General features: G+C 61.7%; 1 protein-coding gene across 1 annotated transcript in view; it reads left to right on the plus strand.

Moving 5' to 3' along the window:
• Nucleotides 1-13,182, plus strand: part of PPP6C (protein phosphatase 6 catalytic subunit) — a 119,433-nt gene that overhangs the window by 21,321 nt on the left and 84,930 nt on the right. The gene's annotated exons all lie outside the window — the stretch shown is intronic.

A 13,182-nucleotide genomic window follows, 5' to 3' on the forward strand; every position in this document is an offset into this window, starting at 1 on the left:
CTTCCGTTCGCCCCTTCCTTCCTTCCGTTCGCCCCTTCCTTCCTTCCGTTCGCCCCTTCCTTCCTTCCGTCCGTTCGCCCCTTCCTTCCGTCCGTTCGCCCCTTCCTTCCGTTCGCCCCTTCCTTCCGTTCGCCCCTCCCTTCCTTCCGTTCGCCCCTTCCTTCTTTCCTTCCGTTCGCCCCTTCCTTCTTTCCTTCCGTTCGCCCCTTCCTTCTTTCCTTCCGTTCGCCCCTTCCTTCCGTCCGTTCGCCCCTTCCTTCCTTCCTTCCTTCCGTTGGCCCCTTCCTTCCGTCCGTTCGCCCCTTCCTTCCTTCCTTCTTTCCGTTCGCCCCTTCCTTCCTTCCTTCCTTCCGTTCGCCCCTTCCTTCCTTCCTTCCTTCCGTTCGCCCCTTCCTTCCTTCCTTCCTTCCTTCCTTCCGTTCGCCCCTTCCTTCCTTCCTTCCGTTCGCCCCTTCCTTCCTTCCTTCCGTTCGCCCCTTCCTTCCGTTCGCCCCTTCCTTCCTTCCGTTCGCCCCTTCCTTCCTTCCGTTCGCCCCTTCCTTCCTTCCGTTCGCCCCTTCCTTCCTTCCTTCCGTTCGCCCCTTCCTTCCTTCCTTCCGTTCGCCCCTTCCTTCCTTCCTTCCGTTCGCCCCTTCCTTCCTTCCTTCCTTCCTTCCGTTCGCCCGTTCCTTCCGTTCGCCCCTTCCGTCCGTTTGCCCCTTCCTTCCTTCCGTCCGTTTGCCCCTTCCTTCCTTCCGTCCGTTTGCCCCTTCCTTCCTTCCGTCCGTTTGCCCCTTCCTTCCGTTTGCCCCTTCCTTCCGTTTGCCCCTTCCTTCCTTCCTTCTGTTCTCCCCTTCCTTCCGTTCTCCCCTTTCTTCCTTCCGCCCGCCCCTTCCTTCCGTTCTCCCCTTCCTTCCTTCCGTTCTCCCCTTCCTTCCTTCCGTTCGCCCCTTCCTTCCTTCCTTCCTTCCTTCCTTCCTTCCGTCCCTTCCTTCCTTCCTTCCTTCCCTTCCTTCCTTCCGTTCGCCCCTTCCTTCTGTTCGCCCCTTCCTTCCTTCCGTTCGCCCCTTCCTTCCTTCCGTTCGCCCCTTCCTTCCTTCCGTTCGCCCCTTCCTTCCTTCCTTCCGTTCGCCCCTTCCTTCCTTCCTTCCGTTCGCCCCTTCCTTCCTTCCTTCCGTTCGCCCCTTCCTTCCTTCCTTCCGTTCGCCCCTTCCTTCCTTCCTTCCGTTCGCCCCTTCCTTCCTTCCTTCCGTTCGCCCCTTCCTTCCTTCCTTCCGTTCGCCCCTTCCTTCCTTCCGTTCGCCCCTTCCTTCCGTTCGCCCCTTCCTTCCTTCCTTCCTTCCGTTCGCCCCTTCCTTCCTTCCGTTCGCCCCTTCCTTCCGTTCGCCCCTTCCTTCCGTTCGCCCCTTCCGTCCGTTTGCCCCTTCCTTCCTTCCGTCTGTTTGCCCCTTCCTTCCGTCCGTTTGCCCCTTCCTTCCGTTTGCCCCTTCCTTCCTTCCTTCTGTTCTCCCCTTCCTTCCGTTCTCCCCTTTCTTCCTTCCGCCCCTTCCTTCCGTTCTCCCCTTCCTTCCTTCCGTTCTCCCCTTCCTTCCTTCCGTTCGCCCCTTCCTTCCTTCCTTCCGTCCCTTCCTTCCTTCCTTCCTTCCGTTCGCCCCTTCCTTCTGTTCGCCCCTTCCTTCCTTCCGTTCGCCCCTTCCTTCCTTCCGTTCGCCCCTTCCTTCCTTCCGTTCGCCCCTTCCTTCCTTCCTTCCGTTCGCCCCTTCCTTCCTTCCTTCCGTTCGCCCCTTCCTTCCTTCCTTCCGTTCGCCCCTTCCTTCCTTCCTTCCGTTCGCCCCTTCCTTCCTTCCTTCCGTTCGCCCCTTCCTTCCTTCCTTCCGTTCGCCCCTTCCTTCCTTCCTTCCGTCCGTTTGCCCCTTCCTTCCGTTTGCCCCTTCCTTCCTTCCTTCTGTTCTCCCCTTCCTTCCGTTCTCCCCTTCCTTCCTTCCGCCCCTTCCTTCCGTTCTCCCCTTCCTTCCTTCCGTTCTCCCCTTCCTTCCTTCCGTTCGCCCCTTCCTTCCTTCCGTCCCTTCCTTCCGTCCCTTCCTTCCGTCCCTTCCTTCCTTCCTTCCGTTCGCCCCTTCCTTCTGTTCGCCCCTTCCTTCCTTCCGTTCGTCCCTTCCTTCCTTCCGTCCGTTCGCCCCTTCCTTCCTTCCGTCCGTTCGCCCCTTCCTTCCTTCCGTCCGTTCGCCCCTTCCTTCCGTCCGTTCGCCCCTTCCTTCCGTCCGTTCGCCCCTTCCTTCCTTCCGTCCGTTCGCCCCTTCCTTCCTTCCGTCCGTTCGCCCCTTCCTTCCGTCCGTTCGCCCCTTCCTTCCGTCCGTTCGCCCCTTCCTTCCGTCCGTTCGCCCCTTCCTTCCGTCCGTCCGTTCGCCCCTTCCTTCCGTCCGTTCGCTCCCCTTCCTTCCTTCCGTCCGTTCGCTCCCCTTCCTTCCTTCCGTCCGTTCGCCCCTTCCTTCCTTCCGTCCGTTCGCCCCTTCCTTCCGTCCGTCCGTTCGCCCCTTCCTTCCGTCCGTTCGCTCCCCTTCCTTCCTTCCGTCCGTTCGCTCCCCTTCCTTCCTTCCGTCCGTTCGCCCCTTCCTTCCTTCCGTCCGTTCGCCCCTTCCTTCCTTCCGTCCGTTCGCCCCTTCCTTCCTTCCGTCCGTTCGCCCCTTCCTTCCGTCCGTTCGCCCCTTCCTTCCTTCCGTCCGTTCGCCCCTTCCTTCCGTCCGTTCGCTCCCCTTCCTTCCTTCCGTCCGTTCGCCCCTTCCTTCCTTCCGTCCGTTCGCCCCTTCCTTCCTTCCGTCCGTTCGCCCCTTCCTTCCTTCCGTCCGTTCGCCCCTTCCTTCCTTCCGTCCGTTCGCCCCTTCCTTCCTTCCTTCCGTTCGCCCCTTCCTTCCTTCCTTCCGTTCGCCCCTTCCTTCCTTCCTTCCTTCCGTTCGCCCCTTCCTTCCTTCCTTCCTTCCGTTCGCCCCTTCCTTCCTTCCTTCCTTCCGTTCGCCCCTTCCTTCCTTCCGTTCGTCCCTTCCTTCCTTCCGTTCTCCCCTTCCTTCCTTCCGCCCCTTCCTTCCTTCCTTCCGTTCGTCCCTTCCTTCCTTCCGTTCTCCCCTTCCTTCCTTCCGCCCCTTCCTTCCTTCCTCCCGTTCGCCCCTTCCTTCCTTCCGTTCGCCCCTTCCTTCCTTCCGTTCGCCCCTTCCTTCCTTCCTTCCGTTCGCCCCTTCCTTCCTTCCGTTCGCCCCTTCCTTCCTTCCGTTCGCCCCTTCCTTCCTTCCGTTCGCCCCTTCATTCCTTCTTTCCGTTCGCCTCTTCCTTCCTTCCGTTCGCCCCTTCCTTCCTTCCGTTCGCCCCTTCCTTCCTTCCTTACGTCCGTTCGCCCCTTCCTTCCTTCCTTCCGTCCGTTCGCCCCTTCCTTCCGTCCGTTCGCCCCTTCCTTCCTTCCGTTCGCCCCTTCGTTCCTTCCTTCCGTTCGCCCCTTCCTTCCATTCTCCCCTTCCTTCCTTCCGCCCCTTCCTTCCTTCCGTTCGCCCCTTCCTTCCTTCCTTCCCTCCGTTCGCCCCTTCCTTCCTTCCTTCCGTTCGCCCCTTCCTTCCTTCCTTCCGTTCGCCCCTTCCTTCCTTCCTTCCGTTCGCCCCTTCCTTCCTTCCTTCCGTTCGCCCCTTCCTTCCTTCCGTTCTCCCCTTCCTTCCTTCCTTCCGTTCGCCCCTTCCTTCCTTCCTTCCGTTCGCCCCTTCCTTCCTTCCGTTCGCCCCTTCCTTCCTTCCTTCCGTTCGCCCCTTCCTTCCTTCCTTCCGTTCGCCCCTTCCTTCCTTCCTTCCGTTCGACCCTTCCTTCCTTCCGTCCGTTCGACCCTTCCTTCCTTCCGTCCGTTCGCCCCTTCCTTCCGTCCGTTCGCCCCTTCCTTCCGTCCGTTTGCCCCTTCCTTCCGTTCGCCCCTTCCTTCCTTCCTTCCGTTCTCCCCTTCCTTCCTTCCGTCCGTTCGCCCCTTCCTTCCTTCCGTCCGTTCGCCCCTTCCTTCCGTCCGTTCGCCCCTTCCTTCCGTCCGTTCGCCCCTTCCTTCCGTCCGTTCGCCCCTTCCTTCCGTCCGTTCGCCCCTTCCTTCCGTCCGTTCGCCCCTTCCTTCCGTTCGCCCCTTCCTTCCGTTCGCCCCTTCCTTCCGTTCGCCCCTTCCTTCCTTCCTTCCGTTCGCCCCTTCCTTCCTTCCTTCCGTTCGCCCCTTCCTTCCTTCCTTCCGTTCGCCCCTTCCTTCCTTCCTTCCGTTCGCCCCTTCCTTTCGTTCGCCCCTTCCTTTCGTTCGCCCCTTCCTTTCGTTCGCCCCTTCCTTCCGTTCGCCCCTTCCTTCCTTCCTTCCTTCCTTCCGCCCCTTCCTTCCTTCCTTCCGCCCCTTCCTTCCTTCCGCCCCTTCCTTCCTTCCTTCCGTCTGTTCGCCCCTTCCTTCCTTCCGTCCGTTCGCCCCTTCCTTCCTTCCGTCCGTTCGCCCCTTCCGTCCGTTCGCCCCTTCCTTCCGTCCGTTCGCCCCTTCCTTCCGTCCGTTCGCCCCTTCCTTCCGTCCGTTCGCCCCTTCCTTCCGTCCGTTCGCCCCTTCCTTCCGTCCGCCCCTTCCTTCCGTTCGCCCCTTCCTTCCGTTCGCCCCTTCCTTCCGTTCGCCCCTTCCTTCCGTTCGCCCCTTCCTTCCTTCCTTCCGTTCGCCCCTTCCTTCCGTTCGCCCCTTCCTTCCGTTCGCCCCTTCCTTCCTTCCTTCCGTTCGCCCCTTCCTTCCTTCCTTCCGTTCGCCCCTTCCTTCCGTTCGCCCCTTCCTTCCTTCCTTCCGTTCGCCCCTTCCTTCCTTCCTTCCGTTCGCCCCTTCCTTCCTTCCTTCCGTTCGCCCCTTCCTTCCTTCCTTCCGTTCGCCCCTTCCTTTCGTTCGCCCCTTCCTTCCGTTCGCCCCTTCCTTCCGCCCCTTCCTTCCGCCCCTTCCTTCCTTCCGCCCCTTCCTTCCTTCCGCCCCTTCCTTCCTTCCTTCCGTCTGTTCGCCCCTTCCTTCCTTCCGTCTGTTCGCCCCTTCCTTCCTTCCGTCCGTTCGCCCCTTCCTTCCGTTCGCCCCTTCCTTCCGTCCGTTCGCCCCTTCCTTCCGTCCGTTCGCCCCTTCCTTCCGTCCGGTCGCCCCTTCCTTCCGTCCGGTCGCCCCTTCCTTCCGTCCGGTCGCCCCTTCCTTCCGTCCGGTCGCCCCTTCCTTCCTTCCGTTCGCCCCTTCCTTCCTTCCGTTCGCCCCTTCCTTCCTTCCGTTCGCCCCTTCCTTCCTTCCGTCCGTTCCTTCCTTCCGCCCCTTCCTTCCTTCCGTTCGCCCCTTCCTTCCTTCGTTCCGTTCTCCCCTTCCTTTCTTCCGCCCCTTCCTTCCTTCCGCCCCTTCCTTCCTTCCGCCCCTTCCTTCCTTCCGTTCGCTCCTTCCGCCCCTTCCTTCCTTCCGTTCGCCCCTTCCTTCCTTCCTTCCGTTTGCCCCTTCCTTTCTTCCGCCCCTTCCTTTCTTCCGCCCCTTCCTTTCTTCCGCCCCTTCCTTCCTTCCGCCCCTTCCTTCCGTTCGCCCCTTCCTTCCTTCTGTCCGTTCGCCCCTTCCTTCCTTCCTTCTGTCCGTTCGCCCTTTCCTTCCTTCCTTCTGTCCGTTAGCCCCTTCCTTCCTTCCGTCCGTTCGCCCCTTCCTTCCTTCCGTTCGTTCGCCCCTTCCTTCCTTCCGTTCGCCCCTTCCTTCCTTCCTTCCGTTCGCCCCTTCCTTCCTTCCTTCCGTTCGCCCCTTCCTTCCTTTCTTCCGTTCGCCCCTTCCTTCCTTCCTTCCTTCCGTTCGCCCCTTCCTTCCTTCCTTCCTTCCGTTCGCCCCTTCCTTCCTTCCTTCCTTCCTTCCGTTCGCCCCTTCCTTCCTTCCGTCCGTTCGCCCCTTCCTTCCTTCCGTCCGTTCGCCCCTTCCTTCCTTCCGTCCGTTCGCCCCTTCCTTCCTTCCTTCCGTCCGTTCGCCCCTTCCTTCCTTCCGTCCGTTCGCCCCTTCCGTCCGTTCGCCCCTTCCGTTCGCCCCTTCCTTCCGTTCGCCCCTTCCTTCCGTTCGCCCCTTCCTTCCGTTCGCCCCTTCCTTCCGTTCGCCCCTTCCTTCCGTTCGCCCCTTCCTTCCGTTCGCCCCTTCCTTCCTTCCTTCCGTTCGCCCCTTCCTTCCTTCCTTCCGTTCGCCCCTTCCTTCCTTCCTTCCGTTCGCCCCTTCCTTCCGTTCGCCCCTTCCTTCCTTCCGCCCCTTCCTTCCGCCCCTTCCTTCCGCCCCTTCCTTCCGCCCCTTCCTTCCTTCCGTCCCTTCCTTCCTTCCTTCCTTCCGTCCCTTCCTTCCTTCCTTCCGTCCCTTCCTTCCTTCCTTCCGTCCCTTCCTTCCTTCCGTCCGTTCGCCCCTTCCTTCCGTCCGTTCGCCCCTTCCTTCCGTCCGTTCGCCCCTTCCTTCCGTCCGTTCGCCCCTTCCTTCCGTCCGTTCGCCCCTTCCTTCCGTCCGTTCGCCCCTTCCTTCCGTCCGTTCGCCCCTTCCTTCCTTCCGTTCGCCCCTTCCTTCCGTTCGCCCCTTCCTTCCTTCCGTCCGTTCCTTCCTTCCGCCCCTTCCTTCCTTCCGTTCGCCCCTTCCTTCCTTCCGTTCGCCCCTTCCTTCCTTCCGTTCGCCCCTTCCTTCCTTCCTTCCGTTCGCCCCTTCCTTCCTTCCGTTCGCCCCTTCCTTCCTTCCGTTCGCCCCTTCCTTCCTTCCGTTCGCCCCTTCATTCCTTCTTTCCGTTCGCCTCTTCCTTCCTTCCGTTCGCCCCTTCCTTCCTTCCGTTCGCCCCTTCCTTCCTTCCTTACGTCCGTTCGCCCCTTCCTTCCTTCCTTCCGTCCGTTCGCCCCTTCCTTCCGTCCGTTCGCCCCTTCCTTCCTTCCGTTCGCCCCTTCGTTCCTTCCTTCCGTTCGCCCCTTCCTTCCATTCTCCCCTTCCTTCCTTCCGCCCCTTCCTTCCTTCCGTTCGCCCCTTCCTTCCTTCCTTCCCTCCGTTCGCCCCTTCCTTCCTTCCTTCCGTTCGCCCCTTCCTTCCTTCCTTCCGTTCGCCCCTTCCTTCCTTCCTTCCGTTCGCCCCTTCCTTCCTTCCTTCCGTTCGCCCCTTCCTTCCTTCCGTTCTCCCCTTCCTTCCTTCCTTCCGTTCGCCCCTTCCTTCCTTCCTTCCGTTCGCCCCTTCCTTCCTTCCGTTCGCCCCTTCCTTCCTTCCTTCCGTTCGCCCCTTCCTTCCTTCCTTCCGTTCGCCCCTTCCTTCCTTCCTTCCGTTCGACCCTTCCTTCCTTCCGTCCGTTCGACCCTTCCTTCCTTCCGTCCGTTCGCCCCTTCCTTCCGTCCGTTCGCCCCTTCCTTCCGTCCGTTTGCCCCTTCCTTCCGTTCGCCCCTTCCTTCCTTCCTTCCGTTCTCCCCTTCCTTCCTTCCGTCCGTTCGCCCCTTCCTTCCTTCCGTCCGTTCGCCCCTTCCTTCCGTCCGTTCGCCCCTTCCTTCCGTCCGTTCGCCCCTTCCTTCCGTCCGTTCGCCCCTTCCTTCCGTCCGTTCGCCCCTTCCTTCCGTCCGTTCGCCCCTTCCTTCCGTTCGCCCCTTCCTTCCGTTCGCCCCTTCCTTCCGTTCGCCCCTTCCTTCCTTCCTTCCGTTCGCCCCTTCCTTCCTTCCTTCCGTTCGCCCCTTCCTTCCTTCCTTCCGTTCGCCCCTTCCTTCCTTCCTTCCGTTCGCCCCTTCCTTTCGTTCGCCCCTTCCTTTCGTTCGCCCCTTCCTTTCGTTCGCCCCTTCCTTCCGTTCGCCCCTTCCTTCCTTCCTTCCTTCCTTCCGCCCCTTCCTTCCTTCCTTCCGCCCCTTCCTTCCTTCCGCCCCTTCCTTCCTTCCTTCCGTCTGTTCGCCCCTTCCTTCCTTCCGTCCGTTCGCCCCTTCCTTCCTTCCGTCCGTTCGCCCCTTCCGTCCGTTCGCCCCTTCCTTCCGTCCGTTCGCCCCTTCCTTCCGTCCGTTCGCCCCTTCCTTCCGTCCGTTCGCCCCTTCCTTCCGTCCGTTCGCCCCTTCCTTCCGTCCGCCCCTTCCTTCCGTTCGCCCCTTCCTTCCGTTCGCCCCTTCCTTCCGTTCGCCCCTTCCTTCCGTTCGCCCCTTCCTTCCTTCCTTCCGTTCGCCCCTTCCTTCCGTTCGCCCCTTCCTTCCTTCCTTCCGTTCGCCCCTTCCTTCCTTCCTTCCGTTCGCCCCTTCCTTCCGTTCGCCCCTTCCTTCCTTCCTTCCGTTCGCCCCTTCCTTCCTTCCTTCCGTTCGCCCCTTCCTTCCGCCCCTTCCTTCCGCCCCTTCCTTCCTTCCGCCCCTTCCTTCCTTCCGCCCCTTCCTTCCTTCCTTCCGTCTGTTCGCCCCTTCCTTCCTTCCGTCTGTTCGCCCCTTCCTTCCTTCCGTCCGTTCGCCCCTTCCTTCCGTTCGCCCCTTCCTTCCGTCCGTTCGCCCCTTCCTTCCGTCCGTTCGCCCCTTCCTTCCGTCCGGTCGCCCCTTCCTTCCGTCCGGTCGCCCCTTCCTTCCGTCCGGTCGCCCCTTCCTTCCGTCCGGTCGCCCCTTCCTTCCTTCCGTTCGCCCCTTCCTTCCTTCCGTTCGCCCCTTCCTTCCTTCCGTTCGCCCCTTCCTTCCTTCCGTCCGTTCCTTCCTTCCGCCCCTTCCTTCCTTCCGTTCGCCCCTTCCTTCCTTCGTTCCGTTCTCCCCTTCCTTTCTTCCGCCCCTTCCTTCCTTCCGCCCCTTCCTTCCTTCCGCCCCTTCCTTCCTTCCGTTCGCTCCTTCCGCCCCTTCCTTCCTTCCGTTCGCCCCTTCCTTCCTTCCTTCCGTTTGCCCCTTCCTTTCTTCCGCCCCTTCCTTTCTTCCGCCCCTTCCTTCCTTCCGCCCCTTCCTTCCGTTCGCCCCTTCCTTCCTTCTGTCCGTTCGCCCCTTCCTTCCTTCCTTCTGTCCGTTCGCCCTTTCCTTCCTTCCTTCTGTCCGTTAGCCCCTTCCTTCCTTCCGTCCGTTCGCCCCTTCCTTCCTTCCGTTCGTTCGCCCCTTCCTTCCTTCCGTTCGCCCCTTCCTTCCTTCCTTCCGTTCGCCCCTTCCTTCCTTCCTTCCGTTCGCCCCTTCCTTCCTTTCTTCCGTTCGCCCCTTCCTTCCTTCCTTCCTTCCGTTCGCCCCTTCCTTCCTTCCTTCCTTCCGTTCGCCCCTTCCTTCCTTCCTTCCTTCCTTCCGTTCGCCCCTTCCTTCCTTCCGTCCGTTCGCCCCTTCCTTCCTTCCGTCCGTTCGCCCCTTCCTTCCTTCCGTCCGTTCGCCCCTTCCTTCCTTCCTTCCGTCCGTTCGCCCCTTCCTTCCTTCCGTCCGTTCGCCCCTTCCGTCCGTTCGCCCCTTCCGTTCGCCCCTTCCTTCCGTTCGCCCCTTCCTTCCGTTCGCCCCTTCCTTCCGTTCGCCCCTTCCTTCCGTTCGCCCCTTCCTTCCGTTCGCCCCTTCCTTCCGTTCGCCCCTTCCTTCCTTCCTTCCGTTCGCCCCTTCCTTCCTTCCTTCCGTTCGCCCCTTCCTTCCTTCCTTCCGTTCGCCCCTTCCTTCCGTTCGCCCCTTCCTTCCTTCCGCCCCTTCCTTCCGCCCCTTCCTTCCGCCCCTTCCTTCCGCCCCTTCCTTCCTTCCGTCCCTTCCTTCCTTCCTTCCTTCCGTCCCTTCCTTCCTTCCTTCCGTCCCTTCCTTCCTTCCTTCCGTCCCTTCCTTCCTTCCGTCCGTTCGCCCCTTCCTTCCGTCCGTTCGCCCCTTCCTTCCGTCCGTTCGCCCCTTCCTTCCGTCCGTTCGCCCCTTCCTTCCGTCCGTTCGCCCCTTCCTTCCGTCCGTTCGCCCCTTCCTTCCGTCCGTTCGCCCCTTCCTTCCTTCCGTTCGCCCCTTCCTTCCGTTCGCCCCTTCCTTCCTTCCGTCCGTTCCTTCCTTCCGCCCCTTCCTTCCTTCCGTTCGCCCCTTCCTTCCTTCGTTCCGTTCGCCCCTTCCTTCCGTCCGTTCGCCCCTTCCTTCCTTCCGTCCGTTCGCCCCTTCCTTCCTTCCTTCCGTTCGCCCCTTCCTTCCTTCCTTCCGTTCGCACCTTCCTTCCTTCCTTCCGTTCGCCCCTTCCTTCCTTCCTTCCTTCCGTTCGCCCCTTCCTTCCTTCCTTCCGTTCGCCCCTTCCTTCCTTCCTTCCGTTCGCCCCTTCCTTCCTTCCTTCCGTTCGCCCCTTCCTTCCTTCCTTCCGTTCGCCCCTTCCTTCCTTCCTTCCGTTCGCCCCTTCCTTCCTTCCTTCCGTTCGCCCCTTCCTTCCTTCCTTCCTTCCGTTCGCCCCTTCCTTCCTTCCTTCCGTCCGTTCGCCCCTTCCTTCCTTCCTTCCTTCCTTCCGTTCGCCCCTTCCTTCCTTCCTTCCGTCCGTTCGCCCCTTCCTTCCTTCCGTCCGTTCGCCCCTTCCTTCCTTCCGTCCGTTCGCCCCTTCCTTCCGTCCGTTCGCCCCTTCCTTCCGTCCGTTCGCCCCTTCCTTCCGTCCGTTCGCCCCTTCCTTCCGTTCGCCCCTTCCTTCCTTCCTTCCGTTCGCCCTTTCCTTCCTTCCTTCCGTTCGCCCCTTCCTTCCTTCCTTCCGTTCGCCCCTTCCTTCCTTCCGCCCCTTCCTTCCGCCCCTTCCTTCCGCCCCTTCCTTCCTTCCGCCCCTTCCTTCCTTCCTTCCGCCCCTTCCTTCCTTCCTTCCGCCCCTTCCTTCCTTCCTTCCTTCCTTCCGCCCCTTCCTTCCTTCCTTCCGCCCCTTCCTTCCTTCCTTCCTTCCGTCCGTTTGCCCCTTCCTTCCTTCCGTTCGCCCCTTCCTTCCGTTCGCCCCTTCCTTCCTTCCGTCCGTTCCTTCCTTCCGCCCCTTCCTTCCTTCCGTTTGCCCCTTCCTTCCTTCGTTCCGTTCTCCCCTTCCTTTCTTCCGCCCCTTCCTTCCTTCCGCCCCTTCCTTCCTTCCGCCCCTTCCTTCCGTTCGCCCCTTCCTTCCTTCCTTCCGTTCGCCCCTTCCTTCCTTCCTTCCGTTCGCCCCTTCCTTCCTTCCTTCCGTTCGCCCCTTCCTTTCTTCCGCCCCTTCCTTTCTTCCGCCCCTTCCGCCCCTTCCGCCCCTTCCTTCCGTTCGCCCCTTCCTTCCTTCCTTACGTCCGTTCGCCCCTTCCTTCCTTCCGTTCGCCCCTTCCTTCTTTCCGTTCGCCCCTTCCTTCCTTCCTTCCGTTCGCCCCTTCCTTCTGTCCGTTCGCCCCTTCCTTCCTTCTGTCCGTTCGCCCCTTCCTTCCTTCCTTCTGTCCGTTCGCCCCTTCCTTCCTTCCTTCTGTCCGTTCGCTCCTTCCTTCCTTCCTTCCGTCTGTTCGCCCCTTCCTTCCTTCCGTTCGCCCCTTCCTTCCTTCCTTCCGTTTGCCCCTTCCTTCCTTCCTTCCGTTCGCCCCTTCTTTCCTTCCTTCCGTTCGCCCCTTCTTTCCGTTCGCCCCTTCCTTCCTTTTTTCCGTTCGCCCCTTTCTTCCTTTTTTCCGTTCGCCCCTTCCTTCCGTCCGTTCGCCCCTTCCTTCCTTCCTTCCGTCCGTTCGCCCCTTCCTTTCTTCCTTCCGTCCGTTCGCCCCTTCCTTCCGTCCGTCCGTTCGCCCCTTCCTTCCGTCCGTCCGTTCGCCCCTTCCTTCCTTCCGTCCGTTCGCCCCTTCCTTCCTTCCGTCCGTTCGCCCCTTCCTTCCTTCCTTCCTTCCGTCCGTTCGCCCCTTCCTTCCTTCCTTCCTTCCGTCCGTTCGCCCCTTCCTTTCTTCCTTCCGTCCGTTCGCCCCTTCCTTCCGTCCGTCCGTTCGCCCCTTCCTTCCGTCCGTCCGTTCGCCCCTTCCGTCCGTTCGCCCCTTCCTTCCTTCCGTCCGTTCGCCCCTTCCTTCCGTCCGTTCGCCCCTTCCTTCCTTCCGTCCGTTCGCCCCTTCCTTCCTTCCGTCCGTTCGCTCCTTCCTTCCGTCCGTTCGCCCCTTCCTTCCTTCCGTCCGTTCGCCCCCTCCTTCCGTCCGTTCGCCCCCTCCTTCCGTCCGTTCGCCCCCTCCTTCCGTCCGTTCGCCCCTTCCTTCCGTCCGTTCGCCCCTTCCTTCCTTCCTTCCGTTCGCCCCTTCCTTCCTTCCTTCCGTTCGCCCCTTCCTTCCTTCCTTCCGTTCGCCCCTTCCTTCCTTCCTTCCGTTCGCCCCTTCCTTTCTTCCTTCCGTTCGCCCCTTCCTTCCTTCCTTCCGTTCGCCCCTTCCTTCCTTCCTTCCTTCCGTTCGCCCATTTCTTCCGTCCGTTCGCCCCTTTCTTCCGTCCGTTCGCCCCTTTCTTCCGTCCGTTCGCCCCTTCCTTCCTTCCTTCCTTCCGTTCTCCCCTTCCTTCCTTCCTTCCGTTCTCCCCTTCCTTCCTTCCTTCCGTTCGCCCCTTCCTTCCTTCCTTCCTTCCGTTCGCCCCTTCCTTCCTTCCGTTCGCCCCTTCCTTCCTTCCGTTCGCCCCTTCCTTCCTTCCGTTCGCCCCTTCCTTCCTTCCGTTCGCCCCTTCCTTCCTTCCTTCCGTTCGCCCCTTCCTTCCTTCCTTCCGTTCGCCCCTTCCTTCCTTCCGTTCGCCCCTTCCTTCCTTCCGTTCGCCCCTTCCTTCCTTCCTTCCGTTCGCCCCTTCCTTCCTTCCTTCCGTTCGCCCCTTCCTTCCTTCCGTTCGCCCCTTCCTTCCTTCCGTTCGCCCCTTCCTTCCTTCTTTCCGTTCGCCCCTTCCTTCTTTCCGTTCGCCCCTTCCTTCCATCCGTTCGCCCCTTCCTTCCGTCCGTTCGCCCCTTCCTTCCTTCTTTCCGTTCGCCCCTTCCTTCCTTCTTTCCGTTCGCCCCTTCCTTCCGTCCGTTCGCCCCTTCCGTCCGTTCGCCCCTTCCGTTTGTTCGCCCCTTCCTTCCTTCTTTCCGTTCGCCCCTTCCTTCCGTCCGTTCGCCCCTTCCTTCCTTCCTTCCGTTCGCCCCTTCCTTCCTTCCTTCCGTTCGCTCTTTCCTTCCGTTCTCCCCTTCCTTCCTTCCTTCCGTTCGCCCCTTCCTTCCTTCCGTTCGCCCCTTCCTTCCTTCCTTCCCTTCGCCCCTTCCTTCCTTCCTTCCCTTCGCCCCTTTCTTCCTTCCGTTCGCCCCTTCCTTCCTTCCTTCCGTTCGCCCCTTCCTTCCTTCCTTCCTTCCGTTCGCCCCTTCCT

The sequence above is a fragment of the Staurois parvus genome, unplaced genomic scaffold (assembly GCF_062004578.1).
Source record: "Staurois parvus isolate SC_StPar_1 unplaced genomic scaffold, SC_StPar_1.0 ptg001818l, whole genome shotgun sequence".
Taxonomy (NCBI): Eukaryota; Metazoa; Chordata; class Amphibia; order Anura; family Ranidae; genus Staurois; species Staurois parvus.